General features: G+C 38.8%; 1 pseudogene; it reads left to right on the forward strand.

The window, feature by feature from the left end:
* Positions 1-10554: 10554 nt before the first annotated feature.
* Positions 10555-13333, forward strand: LOC124696136 (annotated as a pseudogene).
* The last annotated feature ends 3295 nt before the right edge of the window (positions 13334-16628 follow it).

Consider the following 16628-nt stretch of genomic DNA (forward strand, 5'->3'; position numbering starts at 1 on the left):
ACGTTTCGGAGTGTGGATCCGACTTGTGCAGACTACTTCTTTTCTCGAACTCCGTGGTGATCTCACTGGATATAATTGTATATATCCCTTGTCCAGATTCTTCCTGGAATCCCTTAGGTTTTGTCTCTGAACATTAGTTTCTTACTCCAGTTCTCCGATACCTATCCCTGAGCCATGGCTTCTAACATTAATTATTTGATTTCTTTCAACTCTATAAGCTTGTTTCCTTTCTCATTGAAGATTCAATGATTGAGACTTCTTCTGGTGCTGCTAGTCTTAACTGAAGACTAATTGGATAACATTCTCCTATTTGATAAAATAGGTCTTTGTTTTCCCTTAGTACCAAAATTGCAGTAATGGTACTTAATGGGTCCTAACTATGGAATTGGTCGTGATGGTTTATTTTTCTAAGAATGGATTAGACTCATTTAGTCCATCCAATCATGGTTTATATTTGATACTTATAACTATTTTGGATTCTTTAGGTTCCATGAAAGGAATCATTCTATTAGTCTTTGATTTTGGTATAGTCAATTTCCTTCGGTCTTTGGTCTTCTTAAGCTGTATTTGGTCTATGGTATTTTCTTCGTCCAACTTCTTTATGCTTGACTTACTTGAGCTTTAGTACTACTGAGTAAATACTACTCACTTTCTCAAGTTATAGTCCACTTCTTACTTCCTCGAGGTATGTTCCTCGGCTTCTGGTCTGACATCTTTCTGAAGGTAGTGTTCAATAATCTTATGAAAATAAGATCGAACTTCCTCTTAGTTCAGACCTTCTTCTTCTATCTTGCTTAAAGTATTGAGTCATTTTACATCCAACTCAATCTTTACTCTACCCCTTTAAGTTTTCTTATGGTCTTCAACTCCTTTTCTTCCAACTAGTAGACTATGGTTGGAATATTGGTCTGGTTCTAACTTATGGGCTTTACTTCTTCTAAGGTCTCGCGAAGAATGTTTGTGGTGTATCCACTCAATTGTGGACATCCAATGTGAATCCTTCGACTACATGTTTATAGATCTAGCTATTTGGCTGACAAGAGTTTTATTTGTTCACAAACTTTTGATACAAATAATTAAATCGTGGACTACTTGTAATACCACTGATACCAGCTGTGGTTATTATACCAACTGTGGCTATTTGATATCTAAAAATGGATTCTATTATAGGTTCTGATCAACTGGACGAGACATCTTCTAATTTATCTTGCAGTATTGATATTATACCAATTGTGGTCTTCTGATATCGACTATGGTCTTCTTATGTCTGCTATGTTCATATGTCATCTTCCTTTCTTCGAGGGTTTATTGTTGCAAGAAAACCACTAGCTGACACTGTGAATATAGTATCCTAAGTGATTTCCCATGCATTCCCTCTTCCATGCTGATTATGGATCTGCTTCAGCTTCACCATACTCATTATATTTCTCACCTTCATGCTCCTCATGTACTAAAGTACTCCTCTGTTGAGGTAAAGCATGAGTTTTTTGTTGGTACTTCCTTCTGAATATTGTGGTTGCTTCCCACAACTTTACTTCTTTCTACTGATGGACCTTCCTCATGTCTTTACGACCTTCAGAATTCGTCACTTCCTCACACGAATACCATAACCCTCTAGATCTATAGCATCAAGTAGGAACTTGATATTGCAACATGCATTTGCATATCAAAGTCAAACTTCATGTATGGATCTAGTCAAACAATGAAAATCCAATAAAATCCAAGAAGATTCAGCTTTGTGTTTATAATACACACCATCATAAGCCTGAATCTGATTGTGGAGTAAGACATCTCTAAACATCAGGCTCTGATGTGTAGTATAGAACACCACATAATATAGGTTTATATCGTGATACTTAGCACGAATATATGGGATTCTACTATTTGTCTCAACCTTTACCTTAATTGCACATTTGCAATGAGATAAACTTGAAACAAAGTAGGCTAGGATAGTTAAGATTAACTTAATTTCCTTTGGAAGTATTAGATTAACTTCCATTTTGATGAGGGCTACCCCAAATGGTATCTCTGGGGTCTAACATGTCTACTTTGAATACCTATTTATTAGAATATAGCTCCTATACTTCCAAGTGTTTCTATCATAAATCTATGGTCATGATGTGCTTGGCACACTTCCCATATTTTTGGGACACAGTTCTTGCACTATTGTCTGGCTTCTTATTGTATTTCTTCTAAGTATTTATGATGTTCTATTCCATCACATAATGATTCTCAGGTGAATCATATATGATTAGCTACTCTACCATGTAAGTAATCATATTTTCTTCATATCTCTCTTCCTTATCTCCCATGATTGACTCATCATGGTCTATACTACTTCATATTACTCATAGTCATCACTTACTATCAATTGTTTCACATGTCTAGATAATTGTACTTACTCATTACTTATACTTGGTCTACATCTTCTATTAGGGTATCTTAATTATCTTCATCAATTGATATAATTCCTATTACCGAGTCTAGATAACTCTTACTTAATCATAACATGTGTTGGTACACATCTTCCAATAGGATATCTTCCTTATGGTTGTATCCTCTCTTTGGACTAACATGTATTGTATACCAACAGTGATCTACTCATCTATTATTTTAAGGACTTAATGGTGTACTACATATTTGGGATTAGCTAACTAACTTTATTTTATCTTGGTAAGCTAGATAAGAAATGTTGACTCAAGTGTGTCAGGATTATTCTCAAGTGAATATCCATCTCAAATCATAAGAAGTATTTGGTTTATCTAAAACAACTTCCTATAGACACTACCAATCCTATAGGTCTCCTTTAAAGGGTTTTAATCCTAAGGTCAAAGCATTTGCTCTGATACCAAGCTGTGGTGACCCGGCATACCACCGCATGGTGTAGTATGCAAGTCCGATATAACACCAATGAAACACCGTTCCACTAGTATTATATCGCTCAGAGTGGTACAACAGAAACATATGTGGGTCCAAGGCATGTCTATAGAATTACAATATTGACTCTGTTACATAAGATCATCACAGCCTCCTACTTTACAATGAGGTAAATCTGCAATTTTTAAACTCCAGAAGAACGACTCGTAGTCTAATCCTATCACGAACTCTATTTGTAGAGTATTTGACTAGCTATAGAGGCTATGAATAGATTCTAGCTAAGTAGGAGCTAGGTTTAGGAAGCTAGTTCCATTCTATGGCTAAACTAGGTTTTCTCCTTGTTGGATGTGGTATCTGACTCATCTGACAGGTCCTGTCTCTTGAAGTAGTTGTTGACTCTTCGGCCTTCGAGTTGCACTGTAGATCCTCCTTCGATACCTCCATATCTAAGCAGGGGATTTAAGAGTGGGATGAGTACGAGCGTACTCAACAAGTTCATTATAGGAAAGAGGTGTTTAATGCACTAGCTACGACATTAGACCGGAAAGTCTAATACCAATGCAGGTTTTCATAACCATTTCTTCAAAAGGTTGCTTTTATTCGGAAGAACTATGTCCGTCGGCCTTCACCGGTTTACTAGAACTTCATGGAGCTCCTTTCCGGCCGCGTTCGCAGCTTCCATATCCCGGAACGAGGAGTGACGAGTCACGATTCATTACACTCTGCAGAGGTGTGTTGCTTTACCCATAAGAGATCTTAACCTTGGTGCCAACCGGGCAATTGTTCCCGTCCACACTTCCTATGGTGTGAGGCCCGGTATAAGGTCTAGCCAATCATGTTCCTCCGCTACCTCGCACACCCACCCTTTGTTGCATACCCCGACCCTGGGTCCTCGTCGTCCTCTTACACCAATTAAGGATGGACCCTGACCACGACAACAGTTTGGGACTCGTTAACCAAACTCCTTCGCCGGTAGCTGCAACCCATCATAGACCACTTACCGTGGGGAATTAGAATGGGATCCCCACCCCACCGCTTGCCCAACCTCGGGTCAAGTGTCTACGGTAAGCGCATCCGTTGATGTACGAGAGGTGGAAACACTTTTGACTACTCCGTCCCACTCCGCATCTTATGGTTAACACGGGTATTACGGCACAAGAATCATCGGCGACATTTGTTGTTTAATCCTAGATGGATATTAACCCTTGCAATGGAACCTCCACCATATCAACACAATCCATGGTTCCATTGCCCACCACATAGTCATATTCATAGTTATGAAAGTAGTGGTTTTGCTTTTTATGCAATAGTGATAAACATAGTACTTTGTAAGTAATTTGGTAAAAATACTCAATTGACATGAGCAAGCGATGAACTTGCCTTTCTTGACTGCAAGATTATGCAGGCAAGGTCTTCGATACGCAATAACTCCAAATTCTGAAATAGCATCATCGTCCGGTAAGGACGATGTTTAAAAGATTGGCAAGGATGCAATAATGCATAAGAATGAGATGCAATCGCTCTAAGCGTGGCCTAACCCCGATGATTTAGGATTAGTGAGTGGTAATAATTGATTCGAGGGTGTGTTGCACTTTTAGAGTGATTCACAAACAAGGTTCTTATTCGAGCGTGATTACTTGGTATCATGAACGAGTAGATAATAAAGCACAGTAATCAATTGAGCACACAAAGAATGATAATTGGCCTAATGTTAACATGTAAAGAACAGTTGTCGAGCTTTAGTACTATATGGCATGGTTAATGATTACTTGTTATATTCTTCGAAGAATAACTTTTGAAGAACATGTTCTTTAATAAAGAACAAGTATGACAATTGGGTTTCGGTTTGTTATAATTTATTCTGGTTTCAAGTAGTTTCCGGAGTAAGTATAAGATGGATCACAACATAGTTGGATTCATCGAGCAACTAGGGCTTGTATGGTTGAGATAAGCTTAGGCATCCTAAGCAATTCATTATACATGGTTGTTGTCAAGGTTGGTTTATCTTGCTAGTGATAGCCGGCTAGGGTTTATAGGTCCTTATAAGCGGGGGTTGGTGATGATTCCCTCTTTTCTTCAAAAGAATAACTTTTGAAGAACATACTTCTTAAATAATAAGAAGTATATCAATTAGGGTTGAAGTGATCTAGGTTTTACTGTTGGTTCTATTAAGTAAGGAGTAATTGACTCTCGAATAGGATGGTTCATAATTATGAAGTATTTGTAGGGTTCAGTGGACTATGGTTATGTAATGCTAAATATTGAGCCTAGATGCTATTTGGATTCATCACAATGGTGTGATGCTAATCATGGATGAATAAGAATGATGGTTTTGACAGTAGAAGCTAGGGTTTAAACTTGGTTGATCCTACTTGATCAACTAGGTTTAATGATATGAATACATGGAATACTAATTTGCTAGTGATAGGGTTCTACATTTTATGTGGACATAGGTATGTCTTTTAGTTGCTAATGGTGGCTCTATGATTTGAATTAGAGTACCATGATCATCTGTTCTAACCTTGGGTTTAGGTTAGAAACAAATTAGGGTTCACATGTAATAATGGAACTAGGGTTCCTAATTAATTTAGGGTTTTAGAGTTCAACATGAAATGACAGGGTTGTAATATTATTCCATATGGAATTAGGGTTTACTATTTACCCTATGGTTCAATGATTAATAACTTCATGGTAAAGTTGAAGTTATTAGTAACTTGGAAATAAAAGTAATATTGAAATTGGCATTTTATTATTTTTAAACATTTAATAATTAAAGTAATTATTCATTAGGGTTTAAATTTCCACTAATAAAGATTTAACAAAATAACAAATAAAGAAAAATAGCTTTAATGTTTTCTTTATTTTTCTTACTGGTTTTTATTTATTTTAAAAGGTTTTACTATTTATTGAATTTTAATTGTATTTAGAATTGAAATTAAAGACTTAAATAACAAGTATTAAATAATTGAATTTTTATTAAAAATAAAAATTTCATTTTATTTTATTTTTTGGATAGAGTTTACTTTTATAAGAATTTTGATATCTTATATTTATTTTTCTGAGTTTTTATGAATTTTCTAAGCATTTGCAAAGTTTCAGCAATTTTCTGTATTTAAAATTAAATGAAAACACGATTTCTACCGTGGCCTACCCTAGCTACCGCCACCGACCGGTGGGGTCATGTCCACCTCATCCACCACGTGGAACTTGACCAAGTCAAAATCGCCACGGTGGCGAGGGAGGCTACTGGCTGGCGGCAGGCGATGATGGTCGCCGGCGATTCCGGTCCCCCGCGAGGCTGTGCGCGGATTCGTTGGAACGAGGGCAACGAGAGGAGGCTAGTGGTGGTGGCGCCGCTCCGGTTTGGTCACCGGAGCGTGCCCGGCGACGAGGTACCGCGGCGGCGGACGGTGATCGACGGTGACAGGGCTCTACGGTGCGATCTAGGACTCGATATGGTGCTCATGAGATGCGCAATCTCACCTAGATGATTTCCAGCTGGTCGATGTAGTCGATTGAGGACGGAAGCGACGATGAGGCCGCCATTTCCCTCGCAGTACAGCGAAAGGGAACGGCCAAATTCTTCCCCCTCCGAGCTTCCCTCAGCGTGTGGCTACACCAGATGAACGAGGACTTCGCGGCGCTCCTCCTGAGCTCATCGGCGTGCTCCAAGGTGGTCGGGAACGGTGGTTTGCTAGGGCTGCCGACGGCTAGGGTTTCGGCCATGGCAACGAGAAAGAAGAAAATGGGGCGCTAGGGTTTGCTTCCCCGTTTTTATACGGTCTCCGATAGTCGTCGTCGAGCTCGTGGTCAATAACGGTGGCCGGGACGTGTCCCAATTCGTCGCCGTGTCGACCTCCCGCGCGTCCAGCGACGGAGACGAAGACGACGACGTCTTCTCGTCTATATCCACACGAAGGGTTACGTGGGCTGGCGTTGGGGCTCGCTCGCTTGGGCCGCGTGGGTGGACTCTCGTCGGGCCGGTTGTTGGGCTGCTGCGCTCGGGTGAGATCCGGGTAAGCCCTTTCTTCTTTTTCTCTTTTATTATTTTCTGGTTTGTATTTCTATTTTGAATTCAGATTTGAATTCATATTTTAACTCTTTTCTATTTTGCAGACATTCGACAATTTGTATTAGGATTTGATAACAATGGTCGATGCACTATTTTATTGTTCAAGACAAATGTGTAATGCATGATTATGTTGGTATCCTTGTGGTTTCTTTTTAAATTTTTAATTTAGCCATGAATTTATGTGGTCTTTGAAATTCCTTTTCCTCCTTGCAATACAACTTTCTTTTGAATTATTTAAAGTGTATAATTGGTGCTCAAAGTATTTTAAAGTTTATTATGAGGTTTTGGTTTCTTAATTGAGAGTTTGTTTCACTTACATATTATTTTACGGGATTACCTATTTATTAGAGTTTTGTAAATTCTCTTATAACCCCCTTTTGTTAAGGTTGATGCTATTATTATATTTAGAAGTATCAAAGTAGGTATTGGTTCCATCATGGCTGATCTTGGTTACAAAGATAAATAGTTGATCACTACACATATGGTTTTAATATAGGGTTTATCATTGGGAGTCTCTTATGTTTAACAATTGAGGCATAGGTTTTGAGTTAATGAACAAGTAGGGTTCTAATCATATTCACCTAATTGTAATTGGTTTGAATCTCAATTATGGTCTCGGTTTTATAATATGATCACCATAGTGATACACAAACTAGGGTTGAGATTTAATTCTCGGTTATAGAGATGGGATGACTCCATATTGCATGTGCTAGGGTTTTATCTCCCCTAACCATGATAAGGTGGTTACTTGCTTAATATTTCTTGTGCTTCCCTAATTACTAAGGATTTGAGAATTGGTTTTATCTTGTACCAATTAACTCCTATTATTATCCCCAACTTATCATTAAAGTAACTACATTGATTATAGTTCTTTTTATAGATAACTTTGGTCATATGGATGGGTTCTCACCATTTAAAGTGTAGAGTTTGGCTCTAAATGTTTTCTTGTGGTTCCTAAGTGAAGAATAGGTGGAATGTAGATGTGGTAGAATTCTACTTATGATCACCAAGTGATTCACAAGTTAAGGTTAGGATATAAGCCTAGGGTTGCTTACTATAGTGATCTCCCTATAATTACATGTGGTGAATGGTATCTACTTATTTTATTAAGGTTTAACTTGTCCTTACATATCTCCAAAGCATGATCATATATTATATATGATCATCTTGTTCTTAATATCATAACCTCAAGTTCTTTAGGGTTTATGATCACTACACAATTTATAATGATCAAGGTTGGACTTCCTAAGGTATCTCTTATGAATTTGGTTTCCCACTTCCAAGATTAAGTGTTGTCTTGATCACCTAGAGTGTAGTACTTCCATTTTATTGTCCTGGATGGTCCTACTATGGTTGTCTCAATAGATTAAATCCCAGGAGAATTCCCGAGGTAATTACTTAGAGTTCTCTCAAGGATTGATGGTTTAACCACTTGAATAAATAATAGGTCTCTCCCTTGAATCCAAGTGTTTCCTCAACTAAATTGAGGGTAACACCATAGCTTGAGTTCTCTCATACGGAGAATAGTTATTCTAGGGTTTATGGTATACTCCTAATATTTATTTAGATAGCTGAGCTATAGATTCAAGTGTCTAACTTTGTTGGAGTAATCTCTTCCTTACTTTATCAATTCATGGATATACTCTTGTTCCATCTGATATTAGGTTATCTCACCCCTCCAAGGTGAAATGGTTTAAATACATGGATGCATATCCAAGGTTTAGTTCAAGGTTTATCATTGATCCTTAAATAGTAACATAGAACTCTCACTTCTCTGGGTTTGATGTATGATGAATTGAAAATAGAGGAGAATATATATTTCTTAGTTGGAACTCCTTGTCTTGCTTCCAAGATTAAAGTAGAATGAATACCATGAGGTTCATGGTAGGATCATAGATTAGTTTGAGACATGGAGAAGATAAGTGAAGGATAGTTTTCTTCATTTTATTGTTACTTGATTTACCATTGAATTGGTGTTAATATGTTATGGCAAGGAATACCATGTTGTGATCTTTAATAAGATAAAGTAGTGGATCCTTGATTAATAAGTTCTTGTGTTGATTTTGATTCCATCCGATCTAATCCCTTAGATCAAATTATCTCTACCCAAAACAAAGTTTTAGCAAAGTCACATTGAGGTTTATTGCGCTTGACTTGATGAGCTACTTCAATTCCACCAAGGTCAAGTGAAACTTCGAGTCATCGTGGATCTGTTTTACTTTAAAGCGCGAAAATTCCCCAGATTTTCTATGCATGAATGCAATGCACACATCTGTTTCCTCTATTTTTGTAACCCCATTACCTGGGATATTAAACTAAATTGCTTTGAATAGGAATATGGCCTCGACATGCATTGCATTGCATCCGCTAAGTGGTCTCATCTTCCAATATCAGCAAAAAGAACATCGCCACCAGAATCACGAGCTCTACATCCCCATCCACGCTACCCGAGTCCTCAATAAAAGAGGCATCAACATATAATACTACCTCTCTACCACACAAGGCTATAGGGCAACATGTCAATTCAACTGGTATCTTTAGCTAATTCTAGTTGAGTACATCATCATCGATTCCATCCCCTGTACTCCTTTCGTTTAGATATGTAAGACGTTTAAGCATATTGTTTGGTTCACCCACTTTAGTACGTTTGTATTTAGTCTGTTTTTGTGTGTATGTTCATTCACTTTGATTTGGTTTGTACGTTGTCTACTTTAAAAATATCTAAAACATTTTATATTGGTGCACTGATGAACTATAGGATGTGGCTACTAACTTCGTTCTCAATCAGTCAATCAGATAATGTCATCAAATCTTAATTACAACTTCTGTTACAACTGATAACTAGCACGAATCACGAAGTAAATCTAATGATGTAGGACTTGATTGTGTCTCACCTAAGTAAGAACTAGCAAATCCCATTTGTTAAACAAGCAAAAGAAAGAATCGAGGTCAATTTAGCATTTTCAAATGAAAATAAAATACTCCACCGTAGAGAACCAACCTGAGGTTGGGTGGTTAGGAGGGTGGTTGTACCCCCAGCCCACCAGAGTTCAAACCTCAGGTTTGACATCTGTGTGTCTCATAAAGGCGGAATATTCATTCAGGTGGAGAGCGACGTTCCGGTCGATAGCGAGGCGCCTGTGGTGACTTCGTCAATTTCAAGATCCAATCCGCCGGCTCAGTCTTCCGGAGGTGCTCATAGAGGTAGAGTGTGCGTGTGTGCGTTCATAGGGGTGAGTGTATGCGCGTGTATGTGAGCGCCTGCGTTTGTACTGTGTTTCTCAAAAAAAAAAAAAAAATACTCCACCGTATTCTCAAGACAGAAAAAAAAAGTCGACGCTGTTCTGGCAACAAAGAAATGATGCAAATTACTGTATTACCAGTTCGCCTTTCATTCCCATCTTCCATTTCCTGTCCCCGCACTCGTCGTCCTCCCTTCCCTCCCTCCTCCTCACCGTCTCCAACCCCGGGCTAAAACCCTACCTGCCACCAGCCGCGTCGCCATGGCGCCGCATCCGCCTCTCTTCCCTCCCGCCGCCTTCGAGCGCCGCGGCGGCCTCCCTCCCTGCGAGCCCAGCCGATTCTCATCCAACCCTACCTTCGACATGGCCTTCCTCAAGGCGGCCTTCGACGGCGATCTCCGCTTCGTCAAGAGTACTTAATTACCTGCCTCCGCCGTGCGATTACTTTCTTCATCTTCCCGGTTTCCCTATGGTTCCGTGGCTGATTTTGGTGCCGACCCGTTCCGCGTTTCAGGGGGCGCGAGGGTGGTGGGCAGGGGGGCGGAAGGCCGTCGCCTCGCCGAGATGCTGGGCGCGGTCAGGGACGGCTACGGCAATGGCCTGCTGCATTCCGCCGTCCTCGGCGGCAGCCTCCCCGTGTGCCGCTACCTGGTCGAGCACCTCCGGATGGATGTCGACGATGTCGGCCCGTTCGGTGCGATACCTTCCCTTCCCTGCTTAAACAAAAGTTGCTTTAATTCTCATTCTCGAAATAAATAAAAAACTGCTTACGCTCACGCCAAGAAAAACTGCTTTGGTGTCCCTGGCAGGCGGTACACCTTTGACCTTTGCGGTTGGCCGTCGGAATGTGGATTTGGTGCGTTACTTTCTTGATCAAGGTGCTGATGTACACAAGGTCAACGACAGTGGCACTACTCCTCTCCATCTTGCTGTCGGAGAAGAAGGTAGTATCGATCTCTACGCCATAAGTATCTGTTGTCAAAAAAAGCATCTATTGCACATACTTATCCTTCCTAATTAAGTGTTCTGTTTCTACATTTATACTGAGTGAGGACTCATATATCAGTGAGACATGGAGTCAAAATTTCTGTGTGGACATTACTTATGTATAATGGCAAATGTTTGAAGAAAAAGAGTAAAGGTGCTGGCTGTATGCGGAAGTTCTTTCTTTCTTCCCTGTAGACCTCATATCATGCAGATATAAAATAAAAAATGGCAGAAAATAACTAGCAGGCCATTATTTCCGAACTACATTGTTAATTTATTTTAGCCAAGTCTGAAGATTGAAAAAAATCTTTCCAAATTCTGCATACTCTACCAATTCACAAGCCATAATTATGATTTATTGACTCTGTATTTCAGTATGTCTTCTAAGTTAGAGTTCTAGAATTGTTTCTTATTTGAAGTGTCTTAACACGTGTTAGATAGGATGGCGACAGAAAATCACTGCACATACAAGGACTTGCAACAAAGAACAAAGAATCTATAGTGGACTAAAGATATATCCTCTCTCTTTTATGCAGGAAGCTGTGAAATAGTGGAGCTCGTACTCTCCAAAGGAGCTTATGTTGATGCATTAAACCTTGGTGGGACAGCTCTGCATATTGCTGCCCGTCATGGGAGGGATGATATTTTGAAGGTTTTGTTGGACCACCATGCAGACGTAAGGTCACTCCCACCTAGTATTACTTTTCTGAACTTGCCAATCCACAATAATAGTTTCTTAATCATTTTATAGTTTCCCTCTACATCGGCTTTAACCTATTTGAGTTTTTTCATGTGACTGGCTTTGTCGTATCACACTTGTGTTTTTATTCCTTTAGCTTTAAGCTGTAATAAGGTGGATCCCTACTCTTCACCTGCTCCAGTTTTCAAACCATAGTCTCATTAATATTGTCTTGATAACATGAGCAACATTGTTCATCTTTTTTCAAACGAACCCATTTTCTCTGATCTAATGATCAACTTGTAGTCTTCTTTTGAGCGATGAATTTTCCTGTTTCACTGCACACGTTCCACCAGTGACCAGGCGGACCTTTTTAGGTAAGTGGGGTCTAGAGACTCGACTGTACAGGTTTTCATGAAACATGAAATCTGAACAAAATAATGAGTCACCTACATGTGAGAATATTTCGGAATGTGGTTGAAGAACGAAAAATGTTAGTTTCAAAAGGGAGCAGATGCTCCCGAGCACCATTCGGCATTATCTATGCATAATCTAACTGTATAAATTGTACTTAATGCTTTCGGTTTCTACCGTCCTTGCATGATACAGTCTGACTATTTGGGTCCAACGTGCTTAGTAATGTCTTAATGCAGCATCACTCTACTGTATTGATGTGTAAGATCTTGATTTGCAGCTTATTAGTGCTCGATCATCAATGCACAATTGTTGTTAAGATCTAATTTTGCCTCTTTGTATGGCCATGAATTTGGTGCGCTGGAAACTCATTCTTGTCCTTTTATCTGCTTTTCTTTCATATGCATTTTAGAAGTGGTCACGGACTTCCTAGACGGATGATGAGGATTCATCAACTTCCATAAATAATATAAGAAGCTATTCTGTTTACTTTTGCAATGTTTGTGTACGCTAAATTTGTTATTTCATTATTTTGACAAAAAGTTTTTACTCACAGTAGGTTTATATCTGCTATCTATCCTATAAATAGGTCTTGACCCTTACCGTCCTTTAAGTTGTATGCCAGTTGTAGCTAGACATGATTTCTAATTTCTAATTTTCTTAACAGCACAAGATAGCTTTGGGTGGTGCTGGTTATACAGCTCTTTTTATTGCTACTGCAATGTGCTCACTGAAGTGCGTGAAGCTCCTGCTTGAGGCATGTCATCTTCATACATCAACTTACACATGGTTGTAATAATATAAAGAGAGGACGTTACCGCATTGACTTTCTGTAATTTTCCTCAAATAATTATGACACAGTTTACATCTGTGTTCTGTGAATCATATAACCAGGCTTTTATTTGTTAGGCCGGTGCTGATGTTGATGGTGCTTGTAAAGAGTCACCCTTAATGATCGCGGCCACCGCTGGCTCAACTGATATCCTTAAGTGCTTAGTTCTGGCTGGCGCAGATGCTAATATTCCCGACAGTGTAAGCTGCCGGCACCTTGCTGTTATATGAACGCTTTCGTCCGTACCTAACATGAGATAGTCTAGTAAACTGTTCAGTGTTTCAAATTGTGAACTTCAAGAAACATATCTTAATAAATTTGACATACTGTTTTTTAGTGTGTGTTTTTGGCTATTTAAGGTTCACTAGTGTGCAATAGAAAAATATTGTTTCTTACATGAATGAAACAGTGAAGCTACATATCACATTCAGTATCCTATTATGTTATTATTTAGAGATACATGTGATGGCTCTAGACTATCTACTAGATTGGAGAACATCCTTTAGAGTTTACCTTTGAACAAAAAAAAGTTACAGTTAAACTCGCAAATAACTCTTTTGGGTTGTTGGATGAAAATATAACAGTTGTTCTTAACAGTTTGGAGGATAAAATGAAGCAGAAATTGCAAATGTCAGGAAGATTACTCTTTATTGGATTCATCCTACAAGTTTTTTGGGATAGTATTGTTATATATGACCGATTATAATAACAATGTTATTATTGAGTTGTGGTTGCTGTCCTGGACAACAAAAGGAGACACTACTTGGTTTTTGTAACAGTTAACGTTATGCAAAACTCTAGAATATATTTGATCTTATACCATATCTATGTGCTCAGCACTTGTTCATATACCTTGCATGCTGCAGATTTGTCATTTTCTGTTTTCGATGTTAAGTTAATCCTGCTTGTTATCTTGGCAGCTAGGACGTGCTCCTATAGAAATTGCTGCTCGTTCTGGTAGACGTGAAAATGTTGAGATTCTGTTTCCTGTCACTTCTCGTATTCCTAGTGTTCGTGACTGGAGCGTTGATGGAATCATTAGTCATGTAAAATCAGTGCGCCCAGCAAAGGTATAATTTAGAACACCATTATTATATTTATTTAAATGGTTGAATGTGCAACTGTGTGCATTGGCTGTTAGATTTTTGATAGAGGTCTCCCTAGTGTGAGGTTTTTGAAATTCATTGTTCTTATTTGAGAAAAGCACTTGAAACCACACTTCATTGTCCATTCTTCCTGTGTTGAATTTTGTAATTGTGAACTAAAATTGGTGGCTAAGAGTTAACTTTATCGTGATTGTTAAGTATGCCAATCATATTGCCTTATGCTTTTTAGCTATGAGTCGGTGAAACGAAAATATGTCACATGTGTTGCATGCTAAATCATTTGGGGGCAATAAGATTTTGGTGAAAGCAGTTTCAATATTTACCTTTATCTGTTCTGTTAAACTTGTCAATTGAAGTCTTCCTGACATGACCTTTGGTGACACTTGCATGCTAAGTTTGTAGTATGCAACATGGATAGTGATTTATAGTTACCCCTGTGTGTATCAGCAAGACGACAGTTATGTGTTATCAACTCCTTTGATTCTTGTAAGGAGTAATCTAGCCAGGGTTATTTCCAATTGATCGAATCAATTTGGATAGAGATGCGCATTTAAGGACTAAGGTAAAATAATGTATAATAAATTGGGAAGAGGAAATAATAGTTTTTACTGATGAGATTCTGGTCAGCGAGGATTCTGCAAAGGCAGCCTATCTCAACTTATTTGTTACTGAAGTCTTTGTTGTTGTTCTTAGGGATTCTATAGAGGATGCAAGATGTGGTCATCAGCAATTTAGATAATGCACATGAAAAAATTGTATCAGAAACAAATCAGACTAACTTCTGTCAGCTATGTAGATTGGGAGGACAGCAGAAACATGTGGAAGTTGAAACAAATAAAAAAGTTCTGCTAACTGCGGACAGTACGTTTATTATTATTATTTTTTATGGAGAAACCAGGAGACATGAGGTTTAATATTAATTAATTTTCAATGAGATGAAATATTGCATTGATTTAGAGAAAGTAGTTATTACACTTGGGAAGAGATTAGGTGTGGCACTCAATCTTATATATCATTTGAGTGTTCTCAATGTTTCAGAAAGTGATGCTTGCTAGTGCAAAATCTAGAGCGCACGAAGCGTTCAAGAATGGGAACTATTATGCTGCAGCACACATTTATAGAGAGGTAATTACTAATCTTGCCTTTTAAAGTTTATGGACTTATTGATCTCTCAGAAAATTTGAAGGTCCTAAGGCATGCTATCTTGTTTGTCTGTTTCCTTCTTGGAATAGCATGTGCTATGGCAATTAGACTTTCTGCACACTTCGCAGATATGTTAATGTCGCCAAGTTGATAGAGATTGCAGATATGCTAATGTCTCTAACCCCATCCTGTTACGTTGATATTTCTGTAATCTCTTGTAGTGCATGCTTTGATCCATGATGCAGTTGGATCAGGGCCAGAACGAACTGTGCCATACATTTAATTGTTGTGGACATAGGAGGCCATGCAGCAGCAGTAGCAACAGCATATACGTGTAGGGGCAGGATGCGATTAATACTAGAGCCAGATTACAAGGCTACGAGGGAGAAGTTGACACCTATATGATATCCATGAAGAATAGTAGAAGAATGGTTTTGGATTTGGCTTAGAGATATACTCCGTGGAATTAGCAAGTGGATTTCATATGTGTCGGTAGTCTATTAGGCATTCTGGTTGTGGTTGAATCATTTCTAGGTGAGTCTTGTCAATCTGTAACTTGGATTCAGTTAGGATGTCTAAGTAGTCTTTATAAATGGATGATCCTTACGTGGTTCAAATGAAGGGAGATGGTAAATTACTCTATTTCTTGTCTAAAGTTCCTCTTCCAGTATATCTCTGTTCGCCTGCTCAACAAACCCTATTTCTTTCAAGCCGTCTGGCCATCTTCTGTTGCAAGTTACCCTGATGCTCTAGGTTCACATCATTTGTGGGACTACGTTGTAATGAGTATTGCATGTTCTTTGTTATGTTACAAAAAATCTGTGAACAACTTGCGTTTAGTATGTACATGTGCTCACCACCTTGTATTGCCCAAGGGTGGATCCAATTAATAAAATTTCTGGCTCACAGCATGGAAATGGCATGTAAAGTTGTAAACTTGGGCATCAATTGTCAAGGATTTTTTCCCTTGAGATGGAGCACGTTCATTCCATTAATCAGAATCAAGAATGGCTGAACAGAATCGCTGGGTACAAGCATACGTGTCTCATGTGCTAACTGCTGACCTGTCATTGCACTTGAAAGCCACAGTATGTTCAGATGCACGAGATGCTACCTGCCCAAGCAAATGGGAAACACTTGTACTTCTCTAGAGATTGGGAGGTGGAATGGCAGATAGATTAATGATTGCCCAATAGTAAATGGTATGGTGTAATGATGCCGAGTGTTCCTGGAATGTTATGCAAAATTGTTGGGAAACCAGTATCCAATCATGAGA

This window comes from Lolium rigidum, chromosome 3 (assembly GCF_022539505.1).
Source record: "Lolium rigidum isolate FL_2022 chromosome 3, APGP_CSIRO_Lrig_0.1, whole genome shotgun sequence".
Taxonomy (NCBI): Eukaryota; Viridiplantae; Streptophyta; class Magnoliopsida; order Poales; family Poaceae; genus Lolium; species Lolium rigidum.